The sequence below is a fragment of the Pinus tabuliformis genome, chromosome 3_2, assembly GCF_031772625.1.
Source record: "Pinus tabuliformis cultivar Carrire ecotype Pingquan chromosome 3_2, CPIR1, whole genome shotgun sequence".
NCBI lineage: Eukaryota > Viridiplantae > Streptophyta > Pinopsida > Pinales > Pinaceae > Pinus > Pinus tabuliformis.
Genome location: NC_142302.1, coordinates 503572702 through 503599779, shown reverse-complemented (window position 1 = coordinate 503599779; position 27078 = coordinate 503572702). Strand labels below are relative to the sequence as shown.

Sequence of the window (27078 nt, the reverse complement as noted above, 5' to 3'; positions counted from 1 at the left end):
GTCACATTAGAACTAGGCCCCTGTAAGCAGTGATACTTATTAGATTTGGATTTTATTCCTGAAAACCTATTCCAAACATATTTATAAATGAATAGCAAGCATTGACTAGGTATTTCAAGCGCTAAAATTATTTCCCCTTAAATCAAACTCTGAATTTCCACATACATACATATACATAATAAGGAAACATGTATTTCTAGAATGCTACAAACTAGTCAATGGAGGGTTGTCAGTGCAGTGAAAGTATGGAACCTTTATTGTCCCTAATAGGGTTCATATCTCCCTGGAAACATGTTTGCCCCTCGTGGGACACATGTGCTTATGCTTGCATTTGGGGCCATGTGCAAGTCCTCGGTGACTTTCATAGAACAAATCCCTGCTCATGGCCTCATTGCCAAAGGATTTCAGTTTGACAGTTGTAAGTCAACTACACTACTTGTATTACTCTCAAGTTGACCATTCAGGATGGACATGTGTGCCACATCATGATAATAATTAGTTATTGAAAATAGAAACAAAAAAGTTCAGATCTATACTCCTAGCAAAGAATACATAACCTTTCTCCATTATTCACAAAAATCAAAATTATATATATATATATATATATAGATAAATATATATAACTAATAAAATTTCATCAAATCGCAGCTTGATGTCTTTGTGTTTATGCTTCTGTTCCAAGTGTTTAATAGCGAACAAAGAGACCACAACATAGAGACTTATACATAGAGAGTTAATGATTGGCAAGGAAGTTAACCTATTTAATACAACCAACCATGAGGAGTGGCTTTCAGAGAGGACTGAAAAAGGCATAGGCATGTCTACTCAAAGACATCATGAAGTAGCTCAATAGTTAGGAGCTGAGGATAACCGAAGGCGGAGCTTTGAATTTTCGCTGAGAGAGAGAATCAAGACTTAGCCGGTTTTGCTAGTTAGCCAGCTTGTCTTAGGCCTAATAGAGCTTCATATTTATCAACAAAAGGAAAAACCAATAATGAGAAATTTCCCATTCTTGTATATTTGATTATCATAGAATAGTGACCATTCCATTACCATCAGTTTAACTAAAAGTTTGAATCCATCATCCATCATGTACAAATTTGGTTAAATAGGATTTCCAGTTGCCAGGGTTGCCGGAGAAACATTGATAAAATGTTTCTACGTGTTCATTTTCAATGAGAGAGAAGGAAGAAAATGGAGCTAGGAAATTGGTTAGACTAAACAGTGTTTGTCCAGCCAAGCCAACTCAACTCTATAGAAAAACGCCAACTCTATAGGAAAGAAAAAACTTTTTGACCTAATGATAATTAATCATTAACTTATTTCAATGTACTTAATATTATTTTACAGATATATACAAATATGCAAAATAAAAACACAAGGTTGTCTTTTTAAAGTGCAAGTGTGGATAAACAATTACTTTAAAAGAAACCGGTGCGATGTAGAATCGTTTGAATTTGATCCCCATCATGGATCTATATATCCGCGTTTAAAATGAATCTTTGAATTTGATCCCTAGCATTTAAAATTAATCTATGCTGGTGTATTCGGGGAAAATAAAATGACATTGTAGAATACTGAGCCTTATCAGTTGAAGCTTCATGAAATGCCTATTGTAAAGGATGATGAATCTGATCAACACATAAGTGAGTAATTGTGTTATGTACTGCAGGAACAACAATTACCTATCTACCATTTCAACTACTCGTTGAGGCTCTTTCACGTATTTCGTTGAAGGTTGTTGCCCATGTTTCGTCTCAGGTACCACCAACGGTCGTCCAAGAGCAGCGCCTGTCAGATTTTTGAAAATTCGAAAGCTCCTGCCTGCTTCGCATCGAATGCAAAAAATCCAAAGCAAAACAAACAATGACAGTACACTTCGATAGCCGCACATTTTGGTTGCAGAGGGCGTTCGACCGTTCAACGTTGTAACAGTCCGCATATTATAAGACGATTCAGCTGCGATCGTATCTATATCACTTTTCACTAATATTAAGCAAGATAGGATTCTGTACTTCAGGGTATGAAAATGCAAGAAGAGTTGCAGAAGGTCATAGATGAAATGCTGCGAGGTTAATTCTTACAAATATAACTATAACTGCAGCGAGGAATCTCGCCTATAGTCGACTGCACATGGCAAGACCATGACCAAGTTTGTATAGAACTCAGGTCGTGTTCAGTGTGCACGAATATGCATGAACTCTTGGCCCCTTTCTATATAAGAAACAAATTGTTATTAAAAGAAATAAAAAGCAGAGGTGGGGATTAATCTTCATACGTAGTCAACTCAATTAACTATGCCAACATGTGGGTGAGAGCACTTTACAAAGAAAACGGCAAACGATAACTGTTTGATGAATGAGATAGCCTAAAATCACGGCTGTCCAGAACCACCATTGCTGATGTGGGAAAAGTCTGAACTCTTGCATAGTTATAGGAATCGTAATATATCAAGGACTTTACGAAGGTAAGTAGGTTTCCTTTGGTGCTAAAGCCTTTTCCATATCTACCAACAATACAAACAATTGTCATGGCCTTTTCCACCTTCCAAATCCTTCGTCCAGACTGAACAGAATGTGTATATACATACATTCGCCGTCCAAACCTTGAACAGAATGTGTATATACATACATTCGCCGTCCAAACCTTGAACGTCAGAATGTGTATATAGATACATTCGCCATCCAAATCTTGATGAACATTGCGGGGTATATTTATATAGATTATAGATTTCTGAATCATGATAGATCCTGAAATTATATCATGATGAACCTTATGGGGGTATTTTTAGATGGATTATAGATTTTTAGAGTATTTCAGAATCGAATAGATATCAGTGCTGTCAACTGTTTAACTTCACACTCATATTTATTAGATTTTAAAATATTTCAAAAATTTACAATCAATTTTAATTTAAAAAATAAAAATTCACAACAAAAACAAGAATTCACAATCAATTTAAACTTAACTTAAAAACACATTATATGTATATATATTTTGTTAATTCAGGTATGAAATGTATAATCAATGAGTAATTTGTACAAGATCATTTTCATTAGGTTTTCTGATGAAAAAGGTTGACTATGAAAATCACTGTGAAATATAAAAGCTATATCATCAAATATGAGATTAAAAATTTCACACTTCAACATCTTGATCCTTGATAATAACATTTCAACTTCATTCCATCCAACATTGAAACTCAACTCTCCCTTGACACATCTGCCTCACATGCATGTCCAAAATAAATGGACTTTGTCTTTAGACTCATGTAACTTCTTTGTGAAGATATGCACTTATTCCAGCCAAATTTTGACCCGAGAGCCGTTGTTCGTACGAATTTTGACGACATGCACTTCACGTGTTTGTCTTATATCTTCTATCAAAATATCTCATGGAAATTGGAACCTCCTTCATATCATGAAATGTCAAAGTCTCCGACCGACCTGTTAACGGAGGCGATTTTTATTCATCATATATGAGTCAGAATTCTGGAAAATTTCTTGATACGAGTGGACAATTATGTAGACTTGTAACTTGCATAGCTGAACATGGTTGTCAATATATAATTATAGATGATTATGGTTAATCATTTTTTAAACATGGTTGGTCATTGTCAACCATAAATATATTAATATTTTTATATTTCATTAAACTAACAATATAATATTAATTTGAAAATTGACCATGTGGGCTATTGTTGAACATGGTTGACCATGGTTAATTATGTTGGTCGTTTTAACCATGGCACGCATCCTTTAAACAATTTCATCATCGTTGACCATGTTTTCTGTGGATGTTTATAGTTGATAATGGATGAAATGTTGAACTCTTAAACCATGGTCAAACATTGTTGGCCATGGTTAACAAAGTATGTAAGGCCATGGTGAATATGGTTGACTATGGTTGAATGGCTATGGTTAATCATATTTACCATCATTAACCATCGTGAACCATAAATATAACAATCTTTTTATGTGGTATTAATATAACAATGTAACATTAATCTTAACAATTGACCCTGTGGGTTATGGTTGGACATGGTTGACCATGGTTGATTATGTTGTCCATGTTAACCATGGCAAATCATCCTTTAAACAAGTTCATCATGGTTGAGGAAGTTATGTATGGACACCTATAGTTGATAATGAATGAAAATGTTGACCTCTAAAACATGGGTCAAACATGCTTGGCCATGGTTGACCAAGTAGTATGGCCATGATGATAACGGTTGACTATGGTTACCTATGCTCTATTAATAGTGAACATGGTTGTCAACATATAACTATAGATGACTATGGTTAATCATTAATTTACCATGGTTGACCATAGTCAACCATAAATATAAAAATGTATTTATGTGACATTAATCTAACAATATAATGTTAATGTTGGCAATTGTTACATTGTTGCACTAATGCTGACCATGGTTGATGTTATAGTAATGTTAACATTAATATTACATCGATGTTACAAAAAAGGTTACATTAATGGTTGAAGAGGGTTGAACATTGTTGCTCAAGGTAGCCCATGGTTGATTATCGCTACTTATAATAGATCATGGTTGAGCTTTGTTTATCATGGTTACTTATGGTTGACCCCCCTTTACTATGGTCGAATTGTGTTGACCATTGTCAACCATGGTTGACCATGATTACCATGTTCAACCATGGTGGACATAAGTCAACATGGTTCACTATCTTTAACCATTTTTATCATGGATGACCATGGTCATGTTAACTATGGTTTACCAGTCTCACCATGGCATACCTTGGTTGTCCATGATATCTATTGTTGAATATGGTCGTCTATGATTGACCATGGATACCCATGTTTAGCCATGTTTCCCCGTGGTTGTGATATCCCCTGGTTAATATTTCACTCTTGTTAATCATTGTAATTATTTAAATAGTTGAGAGAGGGACACAAACTCCATTACTTGAGGAAGGAGATTGCTTGAGGGAATGGTTGTTTTAAATATCAATCCTAGTTTGCTAAATGGTTTTAAAAGGGCTTACTAGGAAATAAATTAAACTGAAAGAAGACAACAAGCCCAAGTGTTTCTTGAGCTCCAACCATAAGTAAGAAAATGACATAAATTTAAGACAAGCATGGGCTACGCTATCAAACAAATGATTGTGTGGAGTCTTGGAAAAGGATAGACAGGTGGTATGTTAGAAGCATGAAAACAAGTCGACAATTTACGGTGAATTCACTCAGAGATTTTCTTTTGTATGTGCAGTGGAAGAGAACATGGGCGAGAGCACTACGAAAATTCCTTGAAGAGTCAAAGGTGTCATAGAGAGTCGCATAAGACCTAAACTCTAGAAAAGAGCACCATTTGAGGAATCCTTATTATGTAACACCCTCCTCCCACATCTACCCAAGCAACTGGCCAACCGGGGTAAACATGCGACGAGAGTCCCTTATGATATGATTCGACCTCCTATGTCACGTTAAGGAAGTGGAACCAACGGAAACACACCATACAAACATTCAACATCAGCCTTAGGAGCCTCAGGAACCAGCCCAACACTTCAGACAACTTGCCCTTGGGTCCCAATAAACTTTTGGAAAACTTAAGCCTCAATCGCTGTCATTCTATATGCATGACAACATCCAGAAACCTAGAGTCACTCTCATAGGCTTGCCTGCCAGCATCCAGAGACTCATTTGATCCGTTCTATGCCAGCGTCCCCGAGATTTCAGCCACTTTTTCAGGCCGAGAGCCCACATCACTATCCAAAAATTTCCTTATACCTTCAGAACACTAAAATAACATGGAAATGATAGTACTAAAGAAAATGCTTTTTTAAGACCTTGAATAGACCCCTACTAGCCATGACAGACATTCTTTCAAACATACCATGAATATGTAAACTACAGGTGTAAATAACAAATTTGAGCATATGGGTCTCAAACTTATCCACGATTCGCCATGATGAATATATTCCTTATCACATTAACTACCATTTCATCCATTAAAGCATAGATACATTGTTCATTCATATACAAGGAGAAGCATGATGAGAGCCATACATAGCTGCTGTGATAAAACATATACCTAACCATCATAATAGGAACATAAATGCCAATGAACACGTTTCCATATAAACCTCATATAATCCAATATAATGATCATAGAAAAGCAAGGAGAAATAACCTCTTATTGATTATGCAAAATCCAATCTTGGGATGGGACTTCAACATTCCACCCAACCATAGAATGGCCGAGTTAAATATTTCTTTAGCCATTCATCCCCGTGCAATATTCCAAAAATGAATGTGGGATCTCATCTACCACATTAATCAAAACTCATCAAGGGTTTATAGAGTCCATCCACCTCAACCCATCAAATAGTGATTCCACCTCACGGTTAGACATCAAAAAACCATCAACAGATTGGTCTCCATCCAAGCCTTCCAGGGCTTCTAGAGTGTTTGTCAAACCAAGGCTTCTTGGACTAGTAACTCAACCTACATCTTATACAGGGCTTCCAAAGCGTTTGTCCAACCAGGGCTTCCAGGACTAGTAACTCAACCCACCAAGGGCTTCCAGAGCATTTGTCCAACCAATGCTTCTAGGACTAGTAACTCAACCCAAGCTATTACAGGGATTCTAGAGTGTTTGTCCAACTAGGGCTTCTAGGACTAGTAACTCAACCCAAGCTAAGGAAACAAAAGAACCAACCAAAAAAACCAATGAAAGTAAACCCACAATCACCATGGCTATCCAAGAAATGGAAAGGCTAGGGAATCCACTATCAATCTAAGAAATCATCCATGCCAATGACAAACCATGCCCAAGAATCCAGATGCAAATGCCATGCATGCCAAAACTAGTGAAGGAAATATAACTCGGTGCCTGCAAGAAAATCCCGCTATAGTTGTTTATCCTCATGCCCTCTTGCACTTTCCTACTCTTCATTTTCCTTCTTGCTTCAAGAAGCCATGTATGCCACACCCTCCAAGACTTCTCCAAGAAAACTCTAAGTATCCAAGAAAATGAGAGAGAGAAGAGAGAGAGAGGGCTTAAAAGATGAACTGACCAAGTCTGAGCCAAGAGATTACACTGACTAAGAGCTTCCCAATTGATCCTTAGAAGCCTTCTTATTAATGAGGCCTCTACTTTCTTCATTTACCATTATTTTCCTTCATTTTCCTCCTCACATGAAACCTGTGACCTTTCACCTTCCTTTTCTCCTAATTTCCTTTATTTTCATAAATAAATGTGCCAAAAATTCCATTTTTCCTTTTCCAAAGCCTTAGATATTGTCTTTTCCATTTTCCTTAGCCATAATAAACTGAATCAACACCCACTAGGATGTTTCTCCCACCATTCAGCTTGGAATACGTTTCCCATCAACCGCGGCCTTATCTATTTTTACATCGAATATTGACCAGGGTTGTTACAGAACCCTCCCCCTTGGGGGAACACCATCCTTGGTGTTCAATGACACCTATAACCAATAAGACTATTGAAAAAGAAAACATCTCCACCCTCAAAGTAATACCAGGATTCACCTCCTTCCCAGGAAGTCTAGAATCTACTGCAAAGTCAAATCTTCTCACCTCCTTCCTCATGCAACAATCCATCACCACTTGTCCTCTCAATGAACAATTATCAACTCATTGTTCCAGGGCTCACTCCCAATGTGTATCTGATTCCATCTGGCAATGCTAATGACGAAAACAAATCTGTCGTGACCTTCCCTTCTCTACTATATAGTTCCTCGGGAAATCTGGTCACCCCATTTTGTGCAGTCACTAACCTTCCAAGTTCTACTGGTACCCCCATCTCGGGCAGTCCATCCCTTGGCAAGGCTTCCTCGTGTCGGAAGATACAAAACCAAAGCATATACCTGCCTCAAACCATCATAGTGGTCATATCATGCTCATGGAAATCATTGGACACTATTGGGTACCAGTGTCCCATAATGACCCTGCTTCTGAAGTGTTTTACTAGCATATTGTTGCATCTTCTAGTTTCTTTTTCTGACGTTGCTAATTCTTGTAGTCAATTTCAACCACTCAACCGGGCATGCTAATGCATTCCTGTACCAAGAACATAATTTCCATTAGATTCAAAATAAATTGAAATAACTTCAAATCGTACCTCATTGGTAGCTCGTCAATAAGGTACATTTATAATTTTGTTCGCTTCCTATCACAAGAAGTCAAACTAACATCTTTGACCAAATCATCATGTATAACATATCAAATTAGGTTAGCTAGAAACACAACCATCATAGATAAAAATCATAAATCACACGTAACCATCATAAATTAGAATCATAGATCACATGTAATAATCATAGACCAAAATCATAAATCACGTGCATAATAAAATTGAAATAAAATATTGAAATTTATCCTTTAATCAATCCTTGTCTTCCACCTTGTCTTTATTCCCTACACACTCCAGATCGGTTGCCAGACTCGACAAACACTAAGTGCCTTCTCCTAAACCGTTTGCCCGTACACAGTGTGTGCATCACACCCATACCACAACACACGACATACAACACCATGCGATACATCCATCTACACCTAATGTACAACATAAGACAATACATACTCATACGTCTAGTGTAAGACACAACACAACATGTCTAGTGACTATGGTTGACCATGGTTAAAAGGCGTTGATGAGGTTGACCATAGTTGAAGAGGGTTGATGAGTTTGATCATGGTTGACGTGGTCGACTATGCTTAAATAAAGGTGACCAAGATTGATAATGGTTGATCATGATTAACCATTAATGTAACAATGTATTAATGTTACAATAATCTAATAATCTTACGTTAATGTTGACCATTATTACATTATTATATTAATGTTGACCATGGTTGATAATGGAAGATGTTAGATTAATGTTAATGTTAATATTACATTAATGTTATAATTTCTTTTGCATCAATGGTGGAAGTGGGTCGATGGGATTGACCATGGTTGAAGAGAGTTGACCATTGTGTGTCAAGGAAAACCATGTTTGATCTCAGTTGACCATGATTGACGATGAGTACTGTGGAGGGATTTAGAGGAAATAATATTGTTGATCTTAGTTTAACATGGTTGACCATTGTTACATTGTTACAATAATGTTACAATAATGTTGACCATTGTTATCCATGGTTGATGTTACTATAATGTTATATCTAATGTTACATTAACGTTAGAAAAATGGTTACATTAATGGTTGAAGTGGGTTGACGAGGTTGACCATGGTTGAAGAGATTCGACCATGTTGGTCAAGTTAGACCATGGATAATGTGAGTTGAACATGATTGATAATGATTACCATGGTTTACCTTAATTTACCATGATTGACAATGATTACTATGGTTGATCACAGATTTAGGAGAAGATTATGGTTGACCTCAATTTACCATGGTTGACCAAGTAAAGTATGTATGGCCATGGTAACCATGGTTAACTATTGTTGAGATGGTTTTATTAGGGTTCAACTTGTTGTCCATGTTTGATCATGGCGATAAATTTTTCCCATCACTAAGCTTGTTTGACCATGGTTGATTATGGTCAATACCTATGCTTTACTATGAGTGAACATGGTTGTCAACATATAACATAGATGACAATGGTTAATTATTCTTTTACCATCATTTTCCATGTTCAACCATAAGTAAATGGTTGACCATGGTTAACCATGGTCACCCATAAATATAACAATGTTTTTATGTGGCATTAATCTAACAATGTAACATTAATGTTGGCAATTGATCACGTGGGCTATGGTTGAACATTAATAACCACAATTTATTATGTCGGCCATGTTAACCATCGTGAAGCATCCTTTAAACAAGTTCATCATGGTTAACCATGTTGTCTATGAATGTTTATAGTTGATAATGGATGAAAATGTTGACCTCTTAAGCAATGGTCAAACATTACTAGTTATGGTTGACCAAGTAAAATATGTATGGCCTTGGTGACCATGGTTGACTATAGTTGAGATGGTTTGGCCATGGTTGAACAACTTTTCCTTGTTTGACCATGCTGAGTGTGTTTGGCTATCACTAAGCTTATTTGACCATGGTTGACTATAGTCACCTATGCTTTATTGTGAGTGAACATGGTTGTCAATATATAATTATAGATGATTATGGTTAATCATTTTTTAAACATGGTTGGCCATTGTCAACCATAAATATACTAATATTTTTATGTGCCATTAAACTAACAATATAACATTACTTTGAAAATTGACCATGTGGGCTATTGTTGAACATGGTTGACCATGGTTAATTATGTTGGTTGTGTTAACCATGGCCAGGCATCCTTTAAACAAGTTCATCATCGTTGACCATGATGTCTGTGGATGTTTATAGTTGATAATGGATGAAATGTTGAACTCTTAAACCATGGTCAAACGTTGTTGGCCATGGTTAACAAAGTATGTAAGGCCGTGGTGACCATCATTGACTATGGTTAATCATATTTACCATCGTTGACCATGGTGAACCATAAATATAACAATCTTTTTATGTGGCATTAATATAACAATGTAACATTAATGTTAACAATTGACCCTGTGGGCTGTGGTTGGACATGGTTGACCATGGTTGATTATGTTGTCCATGTTAACCATGGTCAATCATCCTTTAAACAAGTTCGTCATGGTTGACCAAGTTATGTAAGGATGTTTATGGTTGATAATGAATGAAAAAGTTGACCCCTAAAACAATGGTAAAACATGCTTGGCCATGGTTCACCAAGTAAAGTGGTATGCCCATGATGAGAATGGTTGACCAAGTAAAGTATGTATGGCCATGGTTGACTATGGTTACCTATGCTCTATTATGAGTGAACATGGTTGTCAACATATAACTATAGATGACTATGGTTAATCATTATTTTACCATTGTTGACCATAGTCAACCATAAATATAAAAATGCATTTATGTGACATTAATCTAACAATATAACATTTGTTGACAATTGTTACATTGTTACACTAATGCTGACCATGGTTGATGTTATAGTAATGTTAACATTAATATTACATCGATGTTACAAAAAATGTTACATTGATGGTTGAAGAGGGTTGAACATTGTTGCTCAAGGTAGCCCATGGTTGACCTTGGTTGATTATTGCTACTTATGATAGATCGTGGTTGACCTATGTTTATCATGGTTAATTCTGGTTGACCCCCCTTTAGCATGGTTGAATTGCGTTGACCATTGTCAACCATGGTTGACCACGATTACCATGTTCAACCTTGATGACCATAAGTCAACATGGTTCACTATATTTAACCATTTTTATCATGGATGACCATGGTCATGTTGACTATGGTTTACGAGTCTCACCATGGCATACCTTGGTTGTCCATGATATCTATGGTTGAATATGGTCGTCTATGATTGACCATGGATACCCATGTTTAGCCATGTTTCCCCATGGTTGTGATTTCCCCTAGTTAATATTTCACTCTTGTTAATAATTGTAATTATTTAAATTGCTGAGAGAGGGACACAAAATCCATTACTTGAGGAAGGCGATTGCTTGAGGGAATGGTTATTTTAAATATCAGTCCTGTTTTTCTAAGTGGTTTTAAGTGGGCTTACTAGGAAATAAATTAAACTGAAAGAAGATGATAGGCTTGAGCTCCAACCATAAGTAAGAAAATGACATAAATTTAAGACAGGCATGGGCTATGCTATCAAACAAATGATTGCATGGAGCCTTGGAAAAAGACAGACATGTGGTATGCTAGAAGCATGAAAACAGGTTGGAAAGTTAGGGTGAATTCACTTAGAGATTCTCTTGTGTATGTGTAGTGGAAAAGAACATGGGCGAGAGCACTGTGAAAATTCTCGAAGAGTTAGAGGTGTTGTAGAGAGCCACATAATACTTAAACTCTAGAAAAGAGCACCAGTTGAGGAATCCATTGAGAAAACCTTATTGTGTAACACCCTCCTCCCACATCTACCCAAGCAACTGGCCAGCCAGGGTAAACATGTGACGAGAGGCCATTATGATATGATTCGACTTACTAAGTCATGTTAAGGAAGTGGAACTGACGAAAACACACCATATAGACATTCAACATCAGCTTCAGGATTCTCAGGAACCATCCCAACACTTCAGACAACTTTCCCTTGGGTCCCACTAAACTTTTGGAAAACTTAAAACTTAATCACTCTCATTATATAGGCATGAAAACATCCAGAAACCTAGAGTCACTCTCACAGGCTTGCCTTCCAGCATGCAGAAACTCATTTTATCAGTTCTATGCCAGCATCCCCGAGATTTTAGCCACTTTTTCAGGCCAAGAGACCAGGTCATTGCCCAAAATTTCATGATACCTTCATAACAGTAAAATAACATGGAAATTACAGTACTAAAGAAAATACTTTTTTAAGACCTTGACTAGACCCCTACTAGCCATGACATGCATTTTGTCAAACATATCATGAATATGTAAACTACAGCTGTAAATAACAAATCTGATCATATGTGTCTCATACTTATCTGAGATTCACCATGAATAATTGATTCCTTATCACATTACCTGCAATTCCATCCTTTAAACCATATATACATTGTTCATCCATATACAAGGAGAAACATGATGAGAGCCATACATAGTTGTTGTCATAAAACCTATACACAACCATCATAATAGGACAAAAATACTAATGAACTCGTTGCCATATAAGCCTCATATAATCCAATATAATGCTCATAGAAATACAAGGAGAAATAACCACTTATTGATGATGCAAAATCCAAGCTCGGGGTGGGACTTCAATGTTCCACCCAACCATAGATTGGTTGCACTAAATCTTTCTTCAACCATTCACCCCATGCAATATTCCAAAAATGAATGTGGGATCTCATATACCACATAAATCAAAACTCATCAAGGGTTTCTAGAGGCCATCCACCTCAACCCATCAAATAGTGATTCCACATCATGGTGAGTCATCAAAAAACCATCAATAGATTGGTCTCCATCCAAGCCTTCCAAGGCTTCCAGAGCATTTGTTAAACCAAGTTTTCTAGGACTAGAAACCCAACCCATAACTTATACAGGGCTTCTAGAGCATTTGTCCAACTAGGGCTCCCATGACTAGTAACTCATTCCACCAAGGGCTTCGAGAGAATTTGCCATACAAGGCTTCCAGGACTAGTAACTCAACCTAAGCTATTACAGGAATTCTAGAGTGTTTGTCCAACCAGGGCTTATAGGACTCGTAACTCAACCCAAGCTAAGGAAACAAAAGAACCAACCAAAAAAACAATGAAAGTAAACCCACAATCACCATGGCTATCTAGGAAATGGAAAGGCTAGGAAATCCACTATCAATCAAAGAAATCCTCCATGCCATTGACAGATCATGACCAAGAATCTAGATGCAAATGCCATGCGTGCCAAAACTAGTGAAGGAGATATACATGCAACTCGGTACCTACAAGAAAATCCCACTATAGTTGTTGATCCTAATGTCCTCTTGCACTTTCCTACTCTTCATTTTCCTTCTTGCTCCAATAACCCAAGTATGCCACACCCTTCAAGAGTGCTCCAAGAAAACTCTATTCCCCTTGGACCTTGTTTCCAGGAAAACTAGTGTCTACTCTTTAGGCACGCTGATAAGGATAGACTCAACATCTCCAACACTTTGAAGAATTGGAGGAAAAACTTCTCAGGAAATGAAATCATTAATAAAGCATGGACTTTGGTTCCATGCTTTATAATCTGGGATGTTTGGAAAGAATGCAATAGTCAGATCTTCAAGAAGAAAGCAAGCAAGCCCCAGCACATAATTGACCAAATTTTAAGGCAGCTCAAAGACACAGTCAGAAGCTTGTTGAGGAAATTTTCTAAGGACCCTCCTCTGCCCCAAGATGTGTGTATTTTACTGCATTTGGGTCTCCAGTCTATAGGCCCACAGAGAATAATCAAGGGTGTGAGCCACACAAATTCAGATATAAATATTTGGAAGCCTCCTCCACATTGTTTCTTAAAGGTCAATATAGATGGAGCATCTAAGGGCAACCCAGAGTTCGCTGGTTGTAGGGGTGTTATAAGAGATGAACATGATCAAATAAAGGAGATCTTCCATGGCCACTTGGGGAAGGCCACTAATAACATGGCAGAACTCATGGGCATAGAGAAATGCTTGGAAATCTTGGTGGATTCAAATTCACACAATGTCATCATTGAAGAATATTCGGAATTGATTGTTAGAGTGGCCAAGAAAATATGCAATGGTACATCACCAGATAAAGTGTCAAAACACTGGAGGCTATCAAAGGCCTTTCATCGTATCTATACCCACCTGCAAACCTTAAAAACTATAAGCTTTGTCCATGTGAAAAGAAAAGCTAACATGTTAGCTGGTCGTCTGGCGAATGGAGTGATTAATAAGGAAAGGGACACTCATCATGTTTGGGAGTTGTTACCCCCAGGCAAACTATTAGAGGATTGTCTCTGTCAGGTTGCCAAAGATAGGGATCAATGTATTGATAGGATGGATCAAAGAGGCTCAAGAGACAGGCGGGAGGATAGGGAAGCCTAAACTATTTGCTTGTTGTTTAGCAGCAATCTTCAGATTGTATTGGAATTAGTATTCCATTGGATCTGAGCGGATGGTTGAGATTAGTGGAAGAAGACCAAGGATGCAGTGGCGTGAGGACTTATTCTAGACCGATAGATCTCGATTGAGATAGATCTATGGTGTTCGGGCGAGGAAGTTACCTGACAGTTAACGAGCAGAAACGGGTTGGAGAAAAACACAAGTGGATTTTGGGCGGAGCAAGGGCCATAAACGATATTTCCCTATTGGCTCCTATTCCACTCACACAGTGACAAGTAGCAGTGAGGTGAGAGAGGGAAACCGCTTTTTTTGGGCGCACTTAGAGTGCACAAGTTAACCATGCAAAATACGTGTGAGAAGTTAGATTTGGGGGAGCGAGATCGATGGTTGAAAAACGAGGAGAAAGTATCGAAGTTGGGAAGTGTTGTGACTGTTGGATCTTGAATAGATCACCGGTGGAGAAGTGCCAATGTTTCTTTGGTGGGGCGGATTTAAAACTTTATTGAGAACTATGGTTTGTGTTTTCATCGAGTTCGGGTTGGTAGTAGTGGGTTGGAGAAACCCATGAGTGGAATTTGGGTGGAGGAATGGCAGTAAGTGGTATTTCCCCTTTGGCTCTGATTCCACTCACACAGTGACATGTAGCAACAAGGTGAGAGAGGGAAACCACTTTTTGGGCAGATTTGGGCTGCGCAAGCTAACCGTGCGAAAAACATGTGAGCTGTTAGATTTGGTGGACTGAGATCGACGGTTGATAGAGGAAGGCAAGTTTCGAAGTCAGGAAGTGATGTGACTGTTGGATCTTTAAAAGATCAACGACATAGAAGAGTCGACATTTTTTTATAATGACGGACTTCAAACATTTTAACTCAGGTTTGTGTTACTGTCGGGTTCGGAGCAATGGTCTGGAGCTTAGCAGATGCCCTTCAGTTTTCTGTGGATGACAGAGAGCCCTTGGGAGTTTAACACTCCTTCCTATTTAATAGGTTTTGAAAGTTCGAGGGATTTGGTTTGTTTCCTATTGTTGGCATTCCCACAACAGGCTAGTTCTTGTTTTGGTCTCTACACTTGCATAGATGTGTAACATATGTAATGTACTAGTTCGGTTAATAGAAGGCTCCATTCTTACTTGACCAAAAGAAAAGATAAAAGGAATTAATATATAAATTAAACATATATGCATTTTAAAAATATATGTAACAAGATTCTTACCCATGAAGATTCTTAATCTATAAATATAGTTTGTTAAAATACCTAAAGCCAATACATGGCTTATCAATATCACATGTCTAAAAAACCATAACTCATTTCATTTGAAATTTGTTCATATAACATTTTTTTAATTAATGAATTTTATTAAAAGGGAAAAAGATACAACTAGTTTGGAAATAAATCTTAATCTTTGATATGTATATATTACTAAAATATTTTGTAGAAATTAAATCTGTATCATCTACCTAATAATCTGTAAAATTCCTATTCCATAATATAATAAAGATATCTATCCACATCAAAATACAAAAAAAAATACACTTACCAATTCTAATTAATGACTCTTTTGATGATTACTCAACTTATATTTATAAAAAAAAATCAATATCGAGTCATTCTAAACGGAGTATTTTTTTTCTTATAAGTAATCAATATAAAAATTAATAATTGGCCATTTAATTATGATAAATTCTAGCATGTTTAAAGCTAAGATTAGCCTTTAAATGGAAGAGTAGAGTAGCCTAATTGGTTTGTGCACCCAGATTTATAAAACTACACGTGTAACTCTCTCTTCGATGCAGGATTAGTAGATGGAGTGATTTGAAATATCTTGGTGATGAATGTCATGATTATAAACGTGTTGTATCATAAAATGGTTTCTACAACTTTATGGCTTGGTAACAAATATCAAAACCGGGAATATCTATGGCTATCTAGGGTTTTGGTAGCAAATATCCTTAATAGGATTATGTCATGGCTAGCTAGTAGAAGCCTTGATAATTCAAGGTTAATGTCGGATGTTTAAATTTCCTGGAGTGCTCATAGATATGAAATTCTAGGTACCTATTGAGATTAATGATGAAATGTATTAATGGAGCGACATTTCAACCGAATTTTAGATTAGGATTTTGTTTATGATTTCTAGGGTGTTGTTTCAACTTCCCTAATTGTGTGTAGATTATATATTTCTCATGTAAAGATTCTAATGGCAGAGCGTGTTCTGCAGAGGCAGTCTCCAGGTGGTGTCCCACACCTGTGAACTACTCTGGTTTAATACAATTAATTTGATTCTTCTGTTTCTAACATGATATTAGAGCTACAGGGTTCAGGACTTCTTGTAACCCACAATGGAGGAGTCATAGTGAAGGCTGGGAGGAAGATCTATGTGCCTAGGAGGCAGATCTAGGAGGCACGTTTTTTAAGGGAAATTGGGCATGCATTGATGAGTGCACGATCCAACTCCATACTCGCGCTGATACAGTCCTACCTTACGTGATTTAATTTTTCTCGACGATGCGGCTCTACTGCAGTCAAAGGGCACTGACCATATGAGAAGTTTCTGTTGGTTTCACTGCCGTGTGAGAAGTTTTTGTGCTATGATAGGCACTTGTGAGAATTTTCTAGTTTTTTGGCTGAGGCTCGAGTAGGCATGCAGCGTGTGAGGGGAGGTGTTGAAGGAGCTTCTAAGACAGCACATAGGTCGTAGGTTGAACGCAAGAGCGTCTTAGGTGGAGCCTGCGATGGAGTCTGCGGTGAAGAGGAGGTGAGCCTTTGCAATTGAGCTGGTTCTTGGTGTGTGGATATCTACGAAGGCTGTGGTGAGCTGAAGAAGGAGGTTTCAGGAAAAACCTCTGCGGTTGACTAAGTTCTTTTGTTGCCATTGAATCCAACGAAGTCTGAGGAGATATATTGCTGTGATCGGTGACTATGTGTGAGAAGAGGACATAGTGAACAGGAGGCCTTTGCAAATTAACAACAAAAACCCTCTGTGAATTTGGTGAGTTGGCAGGTGAGTTGACGTCAATAGTGGTTGATTGATCTTCTTGATTGATCCTTCATGATTGTCGTATGAGAAGAGGATGCAGGGGCGGATGTAGCCGAGTCTACAGTGAGAGTTAGATGCTACAAAAGAGAAGATAATCACAGAGATTAAGGAAAAAAAAGCGAATTTCTCGTCAGAAAATGCGAACCAATTGAATTTCCACAATGCGAGTTCGCATCTTAATTGATTTTCGAGCTTGGATAGATGCTTTGTCGATGAAGACAAAGAGGCCATTTCGTCTTCCAATTTTAGGCGATTTCAATCAGAAAGTGATCTCCAGAGCCTAAGCCAAGTTAATCTTGCCCCAGCAAAGGTCAGACTGTAAACTCTTTCTGGAAAAGAGAAAGCCCCACTATTGGTTTATGTTCACGGAGGGGGACATTGGAATTTCTTTTATATTAAAAGTTTTTTTTTAATTTAATTTTTCAATTAAAAAAGGGGGCTCATTATTTGATAAGAGGAGCGAATTTCTTAAAGAAGGAATTTGCAGTATTGGCGAAAGGATCTGGCATTTGTAGTATTTTTAAGATTCGGGGTTGTTTTTTTAATTTGCTGGGGTTGGAGTTTTCTTTTTTATTCAAGATGAATAATCAGTTAGTAGAAGCATACCTCAATGAGAATAACAAGCTGGAAGGGTCCAATTATTTTGGTTGGAAATTTAAGCTACAAACCCTGCTTGAGGGACACAATGCATGGGAAATTGTGAATAATGATGAGGTGAAGTCAAACGTTCTTGCAGGAGGAACAACAGTAACAATCCAAGATTGGGATAAGTGGGAGACTAAGGAAAGAATGCTCCTGAAATTGTCAATAAAAGATTGTATTATTCCCCATGTCCATGATTACAAGTCTGCACTAGAAATATGGAAGACGCTCAAGGATCTCTATCATGTCAAGAAAACCAATTGATTGTTGTTCTTGAAGAGAAAGATTCTCTCCATCAAGATGGAGAAGAATGAGACAATTGTAGCATTTATTTTGCGGATCAAGGAGTTCAAGAAAAAGCTAGGTGACATCAATGAAGCCGTGTCAGATACATAATTGGTGATGATTACCATGAATGGTATGACTGATGAGTATCAGATTTTCATCACTGGCTTGAATGCAAGACAAAAATCCCCCATGTTTGAAGAATTGATAGGCATCCTCATGCAAGAGGAGGAAAGGCGGCTGACTCATAAACCTTAGAGTTCAGATCTGGCTTTAATGGCAAAGAATAAGCCTTTCAGAGGAAAGCGAAATGCAGCACAGAAGAGTAGTTCAACCCCAGAGAGAAAGATGCCCCCACCATAAGGTACGTCTTTCAATAGAAATGACTCTACGACCAAATGTTTTTATTGTGGTAGAATCTTCATATAGCCAGATATTGAATGAAGAAGAAGTGTGATGAAGGCCAGAAGAGATGCAAACAACATGCAGGTCATTTTGCTGATGAGGAACAAAGTCAGAGCCTCAAATTGTTCATATTTGACTTTGTTTTTCAGCTAAGGATGATGAAGCAGATACCAGGTTTGTGGACTCAGGTGCATCCATCCACATGATAGGGAACAGACAGTGGTTTGAAGACTTCAAAGAGATCAACAATGGATCAAACATCTATCTTGGCGATGATAGAGGGTACCAAATCAAAGGTTATGGTAATATTCCTATTGTTTTTCCTGATGGAAATATTAGACATATTCATAATGTAATGTACGTACTCTGGATAAAAAAGAATCTGATCTCTGTCTCTATGATAAATGATCAGAATCTCAAGGTAGAATTTCATAAATCATCTTGTGTTATTAAAGAGTTGTTGGATCATATGAAGCCTATTGCATCAAGTATCCGTGTGGGAGGATTGTACAAGCTAAATGTCAAAATTGCACCACATCAGGCATTAACATCATCTTCCATGACTGCAGTGGACTTATGGCATCAAAGGTTCGGCCATATTAACTTCAATGATCTACTGCTATTACAGAAAAGATGTATGGTCAGAGGTCTTCCTGTTTTAAAGCTTGTCCATATTGATTTTGATGCATGTGCGCTTGGAAATATGCACAAAGATGAATTTGTTGTGAATGCTGATAAAAGGAGGAGAGATATACTCAAGCTGGTACACACAGATTTATGCAAGCCTATGCAGACAAGGTCATTAGGTGGTGCATACTATTTTTTACTTTTTATTGATGACTGTACTAGATTTACTTGGGTGTATTTCCTCAGGAAGAAGAGCCATGCCTTTGAATACTTCAAGGAGTTCATAAGTATGGTTGAAATGGAAACAGGTAAATGCATTAGGATTCTTTGCTCGGATCAAGGGGGAGAGTACAAGAAAGCTTGTTTCCTCAAATACTGCAAAGATCATGGGATTCAGCAACATTTTACAATACCCCACACTCCTCAACAAAACGGGGTTGAAGAAAGGAAGAACAAAACCCTTGTGGAGTGTGCTCGTAGTATGTTAAAAGGTAAGAATATTTCTAATGGGTTTTGGGTTGAAGCAATTAATATTATAGTATATCTAAAGAATATGAGTTGAACAAGAAGTTTAGATTTCAAAACTACTTTATTTGGCTATAATCCTGCAGTTAAGCATTTGAGAGTTTTTTATAGTAAAGCCTTTGCTCATGTCCCAAAGGAAGATAGAAAGAAATTAGATTTAAAGGCCATCAAATGTATTTTTGTTAGGTATTGTACATAATTTAAGGCTTACAAATTATTTAATCCCTCTACTCATAAAGTTTTTGCAAGCAGAGATGTAGTGTTTCATGAGAAGGTTAATGATGGATTCCATGAGAGTGCTAATGAAGAATGGCACATGCCCTTGTTGGTGGAAGAAGGAAGTGATGAATTAGGTGACATTAATGAGCAACAACAACAACAACAAAAGCAACAAGAAGGGAAAGAAGATGATGTAGTTGTCAAGTCAAGTCCATAAAAGGATGACCAGACAAGGTTTGAAGCTGCCCCACCAATGAGGAGATCAGGTAGGAATGTTTAGTTCCCAACAAGATATAGGGAAAATGCTTTTAAAATTAGTATGATGAATGTTGTTGAGCCTTATAGTTATAAAGAAGCCAGTCAATATAGTGAATGGAGGGCTGCTATGGAAGAGGAATATGAGTCAATCCTCAAAAACAAAACTTGGAATTTAGTTAAACTACCTAAAGGAAAACAACCCATAGGATAAAAATGGTTGTATAAGGCCAAATTTAAAGCAGATGGGAGCATAGATAAATATAAAGCTAGGTTGTTTGCAAAGGGGTATTCACAACAAGAAGGCATAGATTATGATGAAACATTTACCCCAGTAGCTAAACTAAACACAATTAGAATGATAATTGATTTAGCTACCAAACGCCATTGGATGATTCACTAGCTAGATGTTAAATCTGTTTTTTAAATGGGGACTTAAAAGAAGAAGTCTACTTAGTGCAACCTGAGGGGTTTGTCAGATAGGGTGAAGAACATCTAGTTTATAGGTTGAAGAAAGTGTTGTATGGACTAAAACAGGCACCCAGGTCATGGTATGAAAAAATTGATTCATTTTTCCTGCCGCATGGTTATAAAATAAGTAAGAATGACCCTAATATTTTTACCGTGTTTGATAAAGAGGGAAGGATTGTTTTGATTTTTTTATATGTAGATGATCTAATCATTATAGGGAATGTTGATAATCTCATTAAATAAATCAAGGAGCAGATGTCACAAGTCTTTGAGATGAAAGACCTTGGAGAGCTACATTATTATTTGGGTTTGGAAGTCTAGAGGGATTCTGGACAAACATTTTTGCCACAGAGTATGTAAGGAGCTTTCTGGAAAAGTTCAGAATGGATCAGTGCAAAGCTACAACAGTACCTCTACATCAAAATATAAAACTTAGGAATGATGATGGATCTAAGGAGGCAGATGTGACTTTGTATAGACAGCTAGTTGGGAGTTTAATCTACTTGACTACAACTAGGCTAGATTTGGCTTATGCAGTTAGTTCATTGAGCCAATTTATGTCAAATCCCCTTGAGAGTCGTTGGGTTGCAACAAAAGGTGTTTGAAGGTATCTACAGGGAACCTTATATTTTAGTATTGTTTATACTGATTCATGTGATGTTAAATTGACAAGTTTTTTAGACTCTGATTGGGCTGGAAATGTAGACGACAGATGATCCATAATAAGCTAAGAATTTAGCATTGGATCTGGGGTCATTACGTGGAGTAACAAAAAGTAGATCACAATATCCTTTTGTTCTACGAAAGCTGAATATCAAACTATGTGTGCAGCAACATGTGAAGCAGTTTGGTCGAGGATACTTCTCCTTGATGTTGGAGAAGAACAAAAGGTTGTAACAGTGATCAAATGTGACAACCAAAGCTCCATTAAACTTGAAAATAATCCATTATTCCATAAGAACACAAAGCATATCGATACAAAGTTTCACTTTGTAAGGGAGAAAGTTCAGTCAAAAGAAATCCATATTGAGTATTGTAATAGTTGTGAAAATGCTACTGATATTTTTACCAAACCTCTTGGTAGAATCAAGTTTGAATTGTTTAGGGAAGTGTTAGGCATATGTGTGAATCAATTTCTCTATTAAGGTGGAGTGTTGAGATTAATGATGAAATGTATTAATGGAGTGATGGTTCAATCGAACCTTAGATTAGGAGTTTGTTCCCGATTTCTAGGGTGTTGTTTCAACTTCCCTAATTGTGTGTAAATTATATATTTCTAATGTAATGATTGTAATCGTAGAGCTTGTTCTGCAGAGGCAATCTTCAGGTGGTGTCCCACACCTGTGAGCTGCTCAAGTTTAATATAATTAACTTGATTCTTCTATTTCTAATAGGACCTTCACATGCTCCATTACATTTGTAAATCAAGTGTTACAGTCTGCAGTAGGTCATGGCCTTTCGATTTAAAGGCTAAATTCTCACCAGCATAGGCATAATAGAAATGAAACCACCGGGTTCTAGTCATATGACATGACTATGTTGAAAAATCCTCAAAAAGGTTCTATGTATAGCTTCTATAAACCGGGTTTCCTCAGCACTGCAAAAAAAGAAATAAAACTAGGAAAAATATTTACGGAAATCAGATCGATGATTTGTAGCTACTGATTGATTAAAATAAAATAAGCAAATTTTCTTATCTCAAAACAATGGTGAAGCCAAACAACAATTCTACAAAACCTTTGCATTGGCCCATTAACCTCCTTGCATAGGAGAGGAGTGGCCATTCAAGGACATCGAGTTTGAGAAGTAGTATAGCTTCGTCATAGTTATTGACATAACATGCTCTCGTAGACAAGGATTGTTGTTATTACAAAAAGAAAGAAAATAGATCTCATTCAAAGAAGGAGGAAAATTTAAGGTGGTCATTGGTGTCAACATGCAGATCTTTTTCTGCATGTCAGAAATTTGATGTTCCCTGTGAGGGAGGTGACAAGAGAGGATGGCCTTGCTGACAAACAAGAAGTCTTTGCATAGATGGAGGATGCACCCATGCCCGACAGAACAGATTATGCCCCGTTCAACATACTGTGAATCACATACTGCACCGCAATGCAAGGACCATTAGAAATGTGGACATTGGTGCCTCTGCCATTGATTGTCTTGTAGTTGTTCATGATAAGTTCTTCTTTGAGTGGGATGACCATGTCGCTCTCAAATATGATCCATAGAGGCTTCTTTTGAATAGTAGCATGGCGCAAGATGCCCGGCCAAGGATTGACCACATCGTATTTGTTGGGATCAGTTACAACATAGAATCTTCCATTTTTCCCTCCAATGGAATTTCTCCTAAAACCAATGGTGCAGTTTGCAAGCCTCTTTAGATTGCTTTCCCAATCTGAATCACGACGCCAACAGTCGTCAATGTGGTTCCCCGTTCCATAAGAAATATAACCTAGTTCACTTATAGAACTGTTAATGCTACTGTAATACATTTCATAAATAAAGTGCTAATACTTTTGCCATCTTAATTATAACTTAGTTCACTTATCGAACTGTTAATGCTATTGTAATACATTTCATAAATAAAGTGCTAATAATTTTGCCATCTTAATTACATGAATTAAACTGAGTACAACTTGAAAAGGGCATGCTTATCGAATCAATATCCAAACCAATGATTACATATGATTATATTTTACCTTTATTTTTGTTTGTTTGTTGGAAACCACTTTTACATCTGGTTGGTTGGAAAATAATAAAACTAGCAATTGCATGGAGAGGTGCAAAGGAACACTGAAAAAGGAGGATTCATGGAATTTGGAAGTTCATAACATATCTTGTAAATGCATGAATCGTGCATTTGAGGACCGAGGTTTTTCAATTCTCTACCTAGATTGCATTATTGAATGTAGTCATTATTTCCAATGCTGACTCCCTAAGATGAACGAAGTTCATAGATGCATGCATCTGCACATTCTCACACGATTCCTTGTAATAAATGGTTTCGATGTCAGGCGTTAAGTCCCACAAAACCTTATAGATGTCGAGCACTCTGAAGCGCCTTTGGCTTGAATTTTTTCTCACAGCCACGGATTCCCCAACAAGCAGAAGCTTCATTGTAGAGCCCTTCACAACCTTGGCAAAATAGGAGTCCCAAATGTTATTAAGCCCTGAAAAAAATCTAGTCGTAGAGCCATTTCTCGTAGACCACTAAAATCCCCACTGCCATTCTCACAAAGCATATCCTCATGACACTTTAGAGTTGTGATGAGAGGAACATTATGCACCAATTAAGGAAAATATTAAGGGTGGGAATTTATCTTAAAATTTATAAACCTTGGCGAACCTTACTAGTCCCTAATATGCAAATTGTAAAATGTCTGGCAATATTTTTGTAAAAATATTTAGATTTCTAATGATTTTATATTAGTATATCTAATTTGTTTGCAATTTTTAAGGTAAATAATTTTATACTATAAAATATGGGTGAATCATTTTTAGAAAAAAATGAAAATTGGTGAATCTTTTTTTAGGAAAAAACATGGAAAATTAGCCCACCTGTGAATATTATCCCCTAAAATTTTCTCTTGCACCAATCACTCATGATAAAAGAATGATCTTTTTACCAAGTTTCGTTGAACAAAAAAGGAAAACAATTGTGAAGCTAGGAGTAAAATTGAGATATGTGACGAAAATTACACCATCCACCCACTAATCAAACTTGATACAGATAATGATGTTGAATGACTTTGTGTTATGTTAGAAAATTCTCATCCAGAAGATTACAGGACCCACAGCCTGTACGTGATATACAAATAGGCAGCAAAAGACACACACAAATCTCACTCGATTTTAATCATATCCTTTTGAGGCAGAGGAGAACCCAATACAAAGGATTTTCCTTAAAAACAAGAAAATGGGTGTTTTTGGAGCGCAAGGAAAGCTCTCCTACAATACAATGGCCATGGAGCATCTAAGTTGACAGGCAATGGAGTATCCCCTATTTATCTCTTTGCATATGTTGCAACAACCGCCTAGATTCAGGAATCAATATATAACATTTTAGCATAAACATCCAAATGTCTAGAGGAAATGAGAAAAACCATGTCCCTCTTCTTCTTTTAGGAATGGTATTGATATACTTATTCTAAATTATATCAAAAAATGAAGGAAAGGCAGAGCTTTTAAAATAATTCCCTTGCCTCATTGGTTAGGTGGCACCAGAATCAGTCCCATCGGAGGAGTAGGAGTAAGTAGCTTTTAAACTAACCTTCATTATTAGTGGAAAATGACACATTATATTTTTCTTAATTCTTTTATAATTAAATTACTATATTTAATGATTAAAGCATATAAGGTTAACATATATGTGATTAAATATGTAATTGAAAGTAACAATTTCAACAAATATTTAAACTGAGTAAAATATAGTTAATTATTGAATATTATATTTGTTGAGGAAAATTAATTACCTATCATTTAATTGTCAACCCAGGGGTTTCGTAAAACTTTCGAAGCATGCGTGCACTATATATGCTAGAAATTAAATTTCAATTTTGATCAATCTAACTATGAAAGCAAATAATAACAAACCAAATTCACCTATTCTAATTGAACAATCAACTCAAAAGAAATCATAGTACAATTATAGTACAACACGCGGAATTGAAATTACATGAAATGAAAAAAAAACAATCGTTCTTAACCTCTCACACAGGAAAATATATGAAAGAAAATAAAAACAATTTCTCTTAACTTCTTGATAGGAAAGTAAATAAAAACAATCGCTCTTAACCTCTAGGTAGAAACCAAATAAAAACAATCACTCTTAACCTCTCACACATGAAAAGATATGAAAGCAAATGAAAACAATTGCTCTTAACTTCTAGGTAGAAAGAAAATAGAAACAATCATTCTTAACCTCTCACATAGGAAAAGATAAGAAAGAAATAAAAATAATCACTCTTAATCTCTCACATAGGAAAAAGATATGAAAGAAATAAAAACAATCACTCTTAACCTCTCACACAGGAAAAGATATGAAAGAAATAAATCTTAACCTATGAAAGCAATAAATCTTAATCCATGAAAAGCAATAAATCTCACACATTGTAGGTGGCCAATCCAAAAGCATGAGAGATGGAAAGTTGAGAGGCTCCCAGTGCAAGCAATACTAATCAAGTTGAACATCACTCATGAGCATGGTGCTAAATCTAAATTCCATTCATAAGTAATCTTAACTTTCCACCTGAGTATCTCCAAATTTACACATGCATTTGAAGGGAGGAGGCTCTCATATTTATACAAAAACATAAGAAACTACCTCATTAATGGAGGTTCGTTATTCTCTCCCTAGATCCCTAGAAAACCTCATAGAGTTACAACTCAAATAGGTAATGATGAGACACATATCCTCTTTGACCTTTATCCAAATCTTATTCTATATCTTGAAGGGAATTCGAATTTGAGGATTGGAGGCTAGATAAGGGTGCCTTGGAAGCTTCCAAATTACCTACACATGTTATGAAACTCAAGCCACTTTTAAGTATTAGCAATTATATGTCCTTTTCTAAGTTTTAACCATTTAATTCACTTATAATACTAGAAATCATTAAACTTTGGAAAACACAAATGGAACCCATATAATTATGAAAATGGAGGCTAATGAAAGGTTATATGGTCGTGGAGTTGCAACATGTAATTGAAATGGTGGTGATAAAGGTGAAAGTGGATGATATTTTGAATACATTTTGGAGGCTCTACATACCCCCCAACTAGTGTTATTGCATGTCCTTGTGCAATCTATTGCATTTCTTAATCATTATTTGCTTTTGAATGAGCTTGGTTGATATCAATTGTCCTTAAACTTTGCATTTGACAATTTCATTTCATTTTTCAAAGTATTCCTTGTCATCCATTGAATTGCAACATGTTTGGTTGGTTCTTGTGTGACAACCAAATCTTAATTGGTAGTGGTTCTTGTGTTTCAATACCTTCCTTCTTTTTGTTGCAGCAAGATTCGTTGAACATGTTTAAGAATGCATCT

At 36.6% G+C, this 27078-nt stretch overlaps 1 pseudogene; it reads right to left on the bottom strand.

Moving 5' to 3' along the window:
* Positions 1–23098: 23098 nt before the first annotated feature.
* Positions 23099–23524, bottom strand: LOC149181495 (pectate lyase pseudogene; annotated as a pseudogene).
* Positions 23525–27078: the final 3554 nt, after the last annotated feature.